This window comes from Drosophila innubila, chromosome X (genome assembly GCF_004354385.1).
Source record: "Drosophila innubila isolate TH190305 chromosome X, UK_Dinn_1.0, whole genome shotgun sequence".
Lineage (NCBI taxonomy): Eukaryota > Metazoa > Arthropoda > Insecta > Diptera > Drosophilidae > Drosophila > Drosophila innubila.
In genome coordinates this window covers 12,081,319-12,093,588 of record NC_047626.1, presented here as the reverse complement: position 1 = coordinate 12,093,588, position 12,270 = coordinate 12,081,319, and positions in this window count along the sequence as shown.

Genomic DNA, 12,270 nt, shown 5'->3' with positions numbered 1-12,270 from the left:
CAACAGAAACAATTCGATCGATATACAAGAAATACTGATAACTCCTTTCGATTCAAAACAATCAACAATTAATTGTTGTATTTATTAAAGAGGGAGAGAGAGACATCTTGAGAGTTGATGGAAACTGAAAAAACAAAACAAAATAGCAAAATACTCAGCCAAAAACGGTGCTCTTCATTTTCATCCCAGATTAAACATCGACACATCTTTCTGGAAACTGGCAACATTTGGAAAACGTATTGGAAACCTCAACTTGCTATTCAACTTGATATTGAACGCGCTGTGAAATTAATACCGAACAGAAAGCATACAAATCAATAGCCAAGCCATCAATCAGTCAGTCAGTCAATCAGTCAAACAATCAAGTCAACTCAATCATCTGTAAGTATATATAGAATCCAATTGGAAGACTACTTTGTATGTCTGTCTGTTGCTTCTTCAATCAATCAATCATTGCCCTTCAATCAAATATCTATAAACTCAAGTACCACTGAATTATATAGAAAACTAGCTTTAATCCACTTATAACTAGAATATACACATGTTTACTAGTAATATAACTTGATTGCTGACATTTTTCAATCATTAACAACTTGATTGATAAGAAAGGTACTGAAAGATGTAACAAATACAAAATACTGTTTACGGTTTTCTATATGAAAAAAGTCGTAGCTATTGAAATTTTGCTAGTTAATCGGATTGGACTGATTAATCAACCTGTAGATCAATTAAAGTTCCCTAATATTACAATATATAAAGGATAATTTTGGGTGCTAAAGGCAGGAATAGATAATCGTCATAAAAGAAACCTAGACACGATTCTTAAACTATATACAAATCACCAACACTGCTTTTAATAGATAGGCTTACAGATAAAAGAAATATAAATTGTTCTAATTAATTGAGTATACTCTTGTTACTAGAGATTACACAGTAGGGTGCAAAATGTTACCCCATATTCGTAATCTACGGTAAATTCAAAGATATTTTTACCAAGAAACCATAGTTCTAAAATCAATTCCTAGTCCCCGCTTTTTGAGTTGAAAAATTATGCGTTTTTAATCCTTGCAAGGACGAAAGATATGTTTTAATGACAATTTGTCTTTGTATTTGAAAGTCCTGGTCCTAGCACGAGTTTTGATACCAACCTTGTCAGGATCGGACTGAAAATACTCAAGATATAGTAATAATTCATGATAAGAAATATACAAAAAAAAACACGTTTTTCAACTCAAAAAGCAGGGACTAAGAATTGATTTTAGAACTATGGTTTCTTAGTGAAAACTTCTTAAAATTGACCGTAGATTACAAATATCCCATACAAATCCATGCACTCTATTACACAGTGTAGATTTGTATACAAGGATATGTTTTCTCTAGAAAGATTTGAATAGCCAGAAATAATTTTTACTTAGCCTCTACAATGTAGATAAGAATTGGGATTTCCTTAGAATCTACAGTCTACTTCTTATTAGACTCTACAGTGTAGAATCAATACTATAGATTAAACAATTGCATAGTGGTTAACAATTCTACACTGAGAAAAACAAAAAAAAAATATATCTATGTTGTATGTATTTAAAACTGAAGTATGTATGTATGATGAAGATTGAAAAAATTGATATTGACAATCTACAAAACTAATGAGAAAGAATAGATAAAGGATATGGAAAGAAAGAAAAAAATTCTATTGAGTGAGAAAACTTCAATTAAAGCGAAGAAAAGCGTGTGAAAGAAGCAAATCTCGAAATAAAGGCACATTTGTGTCAGAAGACACTTAAGATCAAAGCTTTTGCTGTCTGATAAGTGATAAGAGAGAGATGCCACATGCCTGATGCTTGCAACATTGTTGTGGCCGTGTTGCAACATTGGGCATGCCTATTTTCGAATCGTTTTGGGGCAAATGCATCGTCGCGACGATGCAACGTCTATTTTAAATGTCGACTGACGACTGTCGACTGTGTCGGAAGGGGGCGTTGGAGCGTGCGGGGCGTGGCATGAATGAAGTTGATGTGTGCGTGTGTGTGTGTATGTATGGGATTATTGTGTCTAATCCACATTGCGTTGCGTCTGTGGCATGGCTAAATTTAATGCATTCTCAAATACCCCCTACCCACTACCCCCTCCTGCTACCCTCCTCCTCATCACTTCTTGCAATGTGTTGCGCATGGAAACGCGCAAAATGTTTTCAAATCAATTCGAAAAGTTCAACAGCCGCAAAATCACACACTGCGGAAGAAAGAGACACACACAGAGAGAAAGAGAGAGAGAGTACACTGAAAAAATACCAACTTACTAATACTAAGCAGGAACCCTAAATAATGATTATTATTTTTTTTTAAATACAAAAATCCCTCAAACATTATTTTTAATCAAAAAAATAAAAATCAATAATACTGATTATAAACTATTTTTATTTTGTAGTTTATGGCTTCTGTGTTAAACTTTTCGCCGATATGATTACATATTCTGGATCTATGATTTAAAACCTTTTATATGATACATCACATGTCGGCGAAAAGTTTTACACAGAAAAAACACTAAATCATTTATAATCATTATATTTGAGTTTTATTTTTGTAATCAAAAATAATGATTATCGGTGAAGAAATTTTGTAAAAATCATTATATAATCATTAAAACGTAATTTTTTAAATAAAACTTATAATGATAACGGTCCCTATTACTAAGAATATTAGTTTAAGGAATCACAGCTCTTAACATAAAACTAAAAATCTTAAATTGTTAGGAAAGACATATTTTATTAAAAGCCAAAAGTGTTCACGTGGTGCGCGGGTTCCCACTATTTTCAAGGAAAAACAAGGTAAAGGATATTTATAAATTTAACAAGGCGGACAAAAAATTTATATTAAAAAAAAAAGCAGAAACAAAAAAGTTAACTTTAAAATCTTGCTTATTTTTTAATATTTGTAGACCTAAATTTTAAGAACTTATATTCTTATAAAAAGAACTTGCTCTTTTGTTAAGTGATGTGAAAACCAAAATGTGTTTTCCAAAACTCTTAGTTTTGAGACCGAAATCTTGATTTAAGAACACTGTTTTTTATCAGTGTAGGGGCGAGAGAGAGAAAGAGAGAGAGTGTGTGTGCGAGCGCATGGAAGAGGCATAAAATTAGATTACGATTTGTTCGGGGCGCGCATTCCACAGACGCGGAAATGGCGCGTCTTGGACTTTGTCTGAGGTGGGTGCAGACAAATTCCACACCACCCCACCCCACACCAGCCCACACGCTGTGCTTCTACTTTCGCTTTCTTTCTCGCTTTCGGACTGCACTAACAAGATCAGTGGCAAAAAGCTTAGCGGCCAAAAGCTGCAGCTGGCAGCGTAACTGTACCGCGACAAAAAAAAAAAAAAAAACCATAAAATCAAATAAAAAAAATACAAATACTTTATGCGGTTGTCCTTGAGCTCGACGCGTTCTTCGTTCGCGTCCTTTGAGTGCTCTCGTAATAAGCTTAGAGCCAGCACTGACTATCTCTCCCTCTCTTTCTGTCGCTCTCTCACTCGCACAGTTTAATTATATAATATGGTACATACTAGTTCTATCAGCTTTCCCCCCCACCCCTTCTACTCCTCCTCCTCGCACTCGCGCTCTTTGCCCCGTTTGAGCTTATTGAATTACTTGTCTGCTCTCTGTGTGTATACGTGTGTGTGTGTGCATGTGTTTGTGTGTGTGTGTGTTTGTTCGTCTTGCCGTTTGCTTTCTTCATGCCATTTCGTTTTCAATTGTTTAATGTCCTGTTTTATGCTGTTTTCCTTTTTTTTTTCTGTTTGATTGTGGCGGGTTGCCAACTGGTCCTGTTTCTGTTGCTGGCCTCGTCCTCTTTCTCGTCCTCACCTTCTTCCTTGTCCTGGCTGTCGACTGACGACTCTGCTTCTTACGTTTCTACTTCTTCTTATTTTTCTTCTTGTTATTTAACTACATTTTTTTCACACGACACACGCACAATAGACACATGGATTTTGCATTTTGCATTCTTTTTCATAGTCTTGTTCACCTTTAACTGTTGTTGCTGCTGCTATATTTCATAATTTTGATTTGTTGTTTTTTGCTGCGTTCTCTCTCTCTTTGAGCTGATCTATTGCTTTAAGCTTTGCAATCGCTGCCGTTTGTTTGTGCAGGCCGCCATTTTGTAAGCCTCTCTCAGCGACACCCACACGCTTTGCACTCTGCACACACACACACATACACGCGTACATAAATCTGAGCTCAATCATTCGCCGTCTGGCTTTTGCTAATCTTGCAGTCGGCTCTCTTGCACTCGCTCTCTTAAACTTCTAGCACTGAGCTGATCTATTACTTTAAGCTTTGTTTTGTTACTCAATTGCCGCTGTCGCTGTCGACGTCGCAGCTACGAACATTTGCATTGCATTTTACATACATATTTTATTAGTTCATTTAACGTCTACTGGAAACAGTCGCCAACAAATCAATTGAGTTAATATTTAAATTAAAAGATATGTTTACTAAAAGTAAACAAAATTATTTTAATTATAAAAAGAAGAAAAAGAATAACTAAAATAATTTTAAAAATTATTTTAATTATAAAAAAGTATAACTAAAATAATTTTAATTATAAAAAATAATGAGTAATAATAATAAATGAGGATGTTCGCAAAATGTTATAATTGATTCGATATTGGATGCAAGAATTGGTGAAAGCTTAGAGGGTTTTATCTTTTACAATTACTTCTACTGCTCTCGCTCGTCTTTTACTATATAAATACATATTTTGTATATGGATGTATATATACATATGTATATATGTATGTATGTGTTGCTAAGCTGATCTATTGCTTCAAGCTTTGCTTTGCTTTGCTTGTCTGTCGCTGTCGCTGTCACTGTCGCTGCCGCAGTCGGCATCGCTGTCGCTTTTATCTGCCTTTCAAAGCTTGTGCACGCCGCCATTTTGCTAGTCTCTCTCAGCGACACACGCACACTCGTATACATTTGCAGTGCATTTTGCAATGCATTGCACACCCACGCACACATACGCACAAATATGTAAGCAGCGATTCGCAGGCTGACTTTTTTGCCAGGCCTCTATATTTCTCGCTCTCTCCCTCACTCAAGCTCTCGCTCCGCTCACTCTAGCGCACGCATTGGATGTTTGTGTGACGTCGCATAGCTTTTTATTGCATACTTTGCAGGGTTGCTGCCGTTGCAGTTGCTGCGCGCGCCATTTTTCGTGTTGCACTTGTTGTGCCAACACACACACACACACACACAGATACACACTGAGACTTGTGAGTAACCCTTTGCTGTGTGGCAAGCAGCAGCGAGTGCAACTGCAACACGCAACAGAAATCAAAATGTCGCTCTCAATGCCTCGTCTCTCATTCGTTGCACGCGCATGCAAATTCTTCAACTCTTCAACGCCCACAAGCATCCTTAACCCCTTGACCCTTGACCACAACACATACCCCAAGCCACTGTGGCTAAAAGAGTCTTATATTTGGACATAAAGACAATTTTGTTGTGGTTCAATATCTTGAACAAATTCTAATTTTCTAAATCTGAATACTCAAGATAGTTTTTTATTTTTATTTATTTTTTTAGGCACTACCTTTCATGCTTGTAGCTCAAATAAGTAAATAAATGAATATTATAAATTCTTTTTTACTTTAACACACAAATAGGCAAAATTTCAAGTATCTAGTTTTACATTTAGAGTTTTTAACAAATTTTGAATTTTTTTCAGTGGTCAAATTAAAAGAAAAAAAAACATGAAATTTTAGATTTTCTTCTAAATTTCAAGTCTTTTGATTTTATAAAAATATATTTTTATCAAAATAAATATAAATATTAAAGTTATTAATATTTGAATAATTCTTAAATTTTGTTTCACATGCCAAATTTCAATTCTCTATCTTTACATTTGAAGTTTAGGCCAAAAAATATCGCACTTTTCCCATAGTACAACCCTCAACCCCCTTCCCCTTTCCCTCGCTGTGCTGCAACATTGCACGCACTGTGTGTGTGTGTGTGTTTTTTTTCGGGCTGCAACAACAATGAACAATGTGAAGAACATGTTGCAACCCCTAACCTTTAACCCCTGCAAGGCTGCGTGGCCTTTTGATGTGTGTATGTATGTATGTAAAACAGGATGCACTTTTTGTTGTGCTTTCAATTATTGGCAAATAAAAAGGCATGCAAAGCTTTCAACTTTAATTGGCCTGTCGCATAGCAAAAGCCAAAAAAAAAAAAAAAAAAAAATAGCTGCAATCTGTCTATCTCACTTGCTCTCGCTATCGCTCTCGCTCGCTCTGGCCTCCCCTCGCCTCGTCTCGCCTCGTCTTCTTTCGTCTCTGTTGTTGCCCATTAAACGTCAATTAATGTCACCTTCAACAACTGCAATTGCAACAGCAACAACAACAATGATTAAGGCAACCCTTGAACCTTGCAACTTGCCCCTCGTTCCCCGTTCCCCGTTCCACATTTCTCATTTCCCATACCTCATTGCTCGTTTCTCCTGCTCCTCGCTGATTTTGTTTTGATTGCGACGCGTGCTTTGCTGTCACTTTGCTTTTGTCCCCTTTTTGCCATGCACCTGGTCTCTCAACAAGCCAGAGTGAGTGAGAGCGAGTGAGCGAGTGAGCGAGAGAGTGTGAGTGGGAGGGAGATGCAGAGAGCGCATGTTGCAAGACAGCTGCATGTGCAACAAGTGTCCTGCATTTCGCACGCGTGCTGTCCTTGAAGCGCTTTCCAATTATTGTTTTGTTTTGATTCAACAACTATAAGTCTCTCCCTCTCTTCCTCCTCCTCTCCCTCTCTCTCACTCACTATCTCTGTGTGCTTTTCTAGTGCAAGCAATTAGAGCAATATTGATACAAGTATTGTCTAGCTTGTTGTATTGACGCTTTTTCCAACATATGGCAAAAACTATAGCACGCAATTGAACTTAGCCAAGTGCCAAAATAAACAGAAATTATTATTATTATTATTTATTTGCAGAAAATATATTAGTTCTAAGCTACAAATGATTTTTTAAGCAACGTTGGCCATCTAGCTAAATAAACAAAATAACATTGTTTTAAATAATACGCAATTTAGGAAAAAAAAATTCTTAGAATTCATGAAAATGGAAAAAAATTTAAAAACTTGTAAATCTAAGCATATATAATAATAATAATAATACACGTAATAATAATACTAATAAGGTTTCTCTCAAAAAAATTATGATTTTGTTATTCATAGCTTAAGTAGGGCAATAAATCTATTCAATGTTGTTTGTGACTAAGAATATCCTTGTAGAATAAGAATATAAGACAAATAAATAAATTATTAAATAAAAATAACCAAGTGCCAATATAAACACAAAAACATACAGTTAGTCGAGTAATTGCTTAAAAAAATATAACAAATTGCAACTCTATGTTGCAATAAAAAATAAACAATCTTTTTTTAGCATTATATTTAATAACTATTTTTTATGTATATTATTTAGTTGCTTAGAACACGTTTCAAATGAATAATCATATAAATAACATTAACACACAGTCACTTGTCTATCCATTCATTAATTTCTGTATTTGATTATAAACCTTTTTAAAAATAAAACAACATAAATATTTTGAGTTTTCTTAGCGCTTAATTAACTTTCAAATTTTAAAATTAACCTATGGTATTTGTTAATTTTATTAACAAAAATTATCTGTTCTTTAAAACAAATACGTGTCGAACTGCAGTTAAAATTAATATATAGCAGACTTTAGCTTATTTAGGTTAGTTTAGCTGGCAGTTATAAAAACATCAATAAATCGATTGAAAAACCGAATTTATAGAAAATGTATACATTTCAATGCGACTTCCTCCTTTTTAAATAATAATCCTCAACTTGATTTACACTAAGAGATTCACTTTAAAGCGGAAGAAGATACACATACATAATTAATACTTAAATAAATTAATTATTTTCAGAATTAAAAAAGTTCTTTATTAATATTAAATGTAACTTCCTTGTTAAGAAATTGTAACTTTCTAGCAATAAGGGATTAAATTCGCTTTAAAAAAAGTTTATAAACAAATTATGAAGCCTGTAATTATTTATTATTATTATTTATGTAGATAAATACCACTTTTTAAAAATAATATTAATACTGTAGTCCGTCTTTAATTAATTTCCACTCTAACTGCATACCATTTTAATAAATTTGTATTGGAATTACTGTCTGCATTTGTTTACAAAAACATTAAGCAAAATTATAAAGAATTGTAGATTCTTAATTTTCATTAAAATTTTACATTTTTGCCATTTTATAGTTTTTACTAATTTCTAAAATTTGAAAAGTTAAAAAACAAATAAGTTTAAATGGGAGAAAAAGAGACTTTTAAAAGCACATTAGATAAATATTCGATTTGGTTTTCATATGGATTTTTTGTCTTTAATAAGTTCGATAGATTTAATTTGAATTTTCGAGTTTAAAGAAATACAAAAGAAAACTCTAAGAAAAGCTTCAACTTATTGTACTTGTTGAAAATTCCAAGTTGACACACGTTTCCACTTTGCCAGCTTTTTTGCCATCTTGAAATAAACATACATACTCGTAAATACACAAGTACATAAGTACTATCGATAGCTTATCAATTATCCTACTTTCAACAGTTCCAAGGATTCTTTAAAAGCTGTCAGATAAAAAGCTTCAAGCTGTTGCTGTCTTTTGAACTTTTGTTGGACATCTACAATACATACAAATGAGAATTTAAGAGAGGTATCTAAGCTTAACAGTTTGTCAGAAATTAACTTAAAGTGGCGCATACCTTGGCGTCTGCATTTACAGGGTATGCTTTGGTTAAACAAATGTTTGATATTTGTGCCAAGTTCGCAAGTACATAGCTAGATACATAGATACATACATATATACATTTGTACGTATGTATGTAAGTATCTTCAATTATATATACATACATACATGTGTGTGTGTATTTCGGTTCTGCAAACAGCTCAAAGCGTACGGCTCGCAGTTCACTTCCTTTGCTGCTTCCTTCTTCCTTTTTAGCGCTTAAGCGCCGCCGCCGTCGACGTCGTCGCCGCATTCAATTTTTTGGCAACGCCGACGTCGGCAGCGACGCAGCGCAACATTATCCTGGCATCTGCTCTCAAACTCACACACAAACACACACATGCACACTCGTTATTTCCAAGTCTGCTGTGACCGTAGCCAAAGCTCCCGGTTCCATTGCCAGCCTGCGCGTGCCCCTCTCTCTCTTTCTCTTTCTCTCTTGGCTCACTCTTCGTTTGAGTCAAAATTTTGAGTGGCTTACAAATTGAAAGAGTTTAGTAGTAGAAGCTCTGATCTTAGTTTGGCAATTATTGCAAAATTCTTAATCACCTAACGCACTCAATCTTGCTTTGTTTTCGCTTTTATCAATTTACTCATACAACACTTTGAGTCAATTCAAAATCTCAAGAAAGTCACTCCGTTTTTTCGGCTGACGGCGGCGCTCATTTCTTATTCCACTCATACTCATTAAAATTTCGGCAAAAGACACACTCACCTATACCTATACAAACGTGCACACAGGCATACACAGCGAGGGGCATACATAAAAACATCGCACATTGCTTTTGTATTGTGTGCTTGTCTTTCGCTTGGCTGCGGTCGCGTTCAATGCTGTCGCTGCCGCTGCTGCTGTCGCTGTCGCTGCCGCTGCCGCTGCCACTGCTTGTGCATATGTTTGTATGTGCTCAAGCATAGGAATTTCGGCTAAGGCAAAAGAGCAGAGCGTTGGCGGCCAAAAAAAATACTTGAGTGGAACTGTTAAGTGATAAATGTTACGCACTCCGGCTTCGCTCTCTCTCGCTCTCTCTCGTTCACTCACTCGCCTTTCGTCTATCTCATTCTCTGTCTGCTGCTGCTGCCGCTGCCCTCTGCTGCCGTCGTCGTCGTCGTCGTCAGAATACCGCATGCACGTCGTCGTTCATTTTTGTATTTGGAAACACAATTCCGTTCCGTCATTTGTATTTGGAACGCCGCAGCAGAAAGAAGGTCGACAAAAAGCAATTTTTATTGGCAGAATATTTTCGGCAAAAAGCACAAAAATAAAACAACACAACACACACACACACAAAAAATAAAGCGCAAAGAATCAAATAAAGTTTAAATATGCATTAACGTGTCGTCCGCCTCGTCTCCGTATTCGTTGTTCATTGTTTTTTTTCTCTCTGTTGTGTTTGTTCGTAAATAGTTTTTATTTTCTGTTTTTGTTGAAAGAAAAGCAAAGAAAAAACAACCGCAAAGTGATCTTGATCTGCAGTTGCTTCTTCCTACGTTCGTTCGTTCCTAAACGTAAGCAAAGAAATTATAAAAAAAAACAAAAACCAAAAAACCAACGACGCAAAGAAAAGAAAAAGAGCGCGCACAAAACGCCAAAAAATCGAAAATCAAAGAATCAAAATCAAATGAAATCCCCCACAAAATACCGAACATAAAATAGACAAGCGAAAATCATTCACATAAACATACATACATACTTGGTGTATGTATGTAATCACACACACACACACACTTGCACTTATTGCGATGTTTTTACAATTGCTAAATATGTACATATAACTAACAAATAAGTATGTATATTAAAACAAAAACGGAAATAAGCAAACTGTTAATTGTTGTTGTTACTTGTCAAATCAAATAATTAGCAACAACAACATTGGCAAAACAAAAACACAACAGCAACAAGAACAACGTTTTGACAGTAGCTGGGGGTGGGGGGGCTATTAGTTGCCGTGGACTGTGGGTTGTGGATTGTGGGCTGCGGGCCGATGCCTACATAGGTAGCATAGGGGCGGAGGAGGGGGAGGGGCAGCAGTAGCTTTTGCCATTTGGATGTCGCTGCTTCTGCTGCCGTTGGCGCTGACGTTGCTGCTAAAACTGTTTCTTTTTTTTCGTGGCATATTTTCTTGAAATGTGTGTGTGTGTGTATATGTGCGCGCGCGTGTTTTTGTCTCTTTTTATCGTCTTACAAATCTTAGTTTTTTTTTTTGTGGTTTTTAGTTGTGCATAAACAAATTTGCAAATTCATACATATGTATATATTTTTACATAATTTCTTAAATACTAATTGCAAAGTTTACTCGTTGCAAAGTCAAACAAATGCAAATTCAAAAAAAGTAAACGCAAAAAAATAACAAAAACAAAAACAGCAACAGCAACAGAAAAATATTTAAAAGTCGCTCTGACATCATCAACAAAAAGCATAAGCAGCGACAACAACTGCAAACACAGAAAGTAAGCAGCAACAACAACAACAACATTTGAGTAACAACAATCAAATATATATGTATATAAATATGTACATAGAACAACAACAAGTGTTGAAAATTTTTTATCCATTTTTGGGCCGTTTTGCAAAATCAATTGTGTTTTTGCTTTGCGCCTACTTTATTCACCACACAAACAAAAAATGCCAACAACAAAAACAATTGCCGAAAAAGCAACACCAACGCACACACACACAAACACAAACATACAGGCCAAGATCAAAGTCAACATGACGGCAGAGGCAGCGGCGGCGACAGCGGCAGCGCAGCAACTAACATCGCGCGCAAAGCTCGCTCGCTCACTCAATCTCTCCTGCACACTCAGTTTCAGTGTTGGACTCTACGCATTTAATCTCTTCTAATGCCCCTGCTCACGCGCCCACTCAACGGCATCGCTGTTGCGGACAGAGCTTTTTTGTTTTTGTTCTTTTTTTTTTGTTTCGTCTGTGTTTGGTTAGCAACATGTCGCCGGCCGGCCCGGCAGAGACAGAGATGTTAGGCCAGTGCGATCGCTAATCGCTGCAGCAACCAGCTGTTGCGTCGTCATCGTTACGTCTGAGCAGAGACTGCAAATGGCGCTAACAGTAGGGGGTGGGCCAATGGGATGCTCCCACTGTTAAAAGCGCTGTTAAGCGTTTGTTTAAATATGTACAAGAATAACAAACATAGTGTTTGGGGGGAATGTACTCTCTATGTAGCTGTTAATCTGTTAACCCTTAATACCATTTCACTGTACAAATAGTTACGTTAATTTTGATCTCTCATTTTTCTGTTGCAGGTTTTCATCCCCTTTGGGCCAAATTGACACATTTACCATTTCGAATTGTACAACATTCAAACGGGCCTAAAACCGAGCAAGATAAATTTTTTTTTCGAAATTCACCGGAGAAGACATCGAAAAAGGTTTTCGAAAATTGAAAATAAAGCCAGCGCGCGCGGGCAAAAAAAAGCTATAAGAAAAGCAAAAAGTTTAAACAAAAGCAAT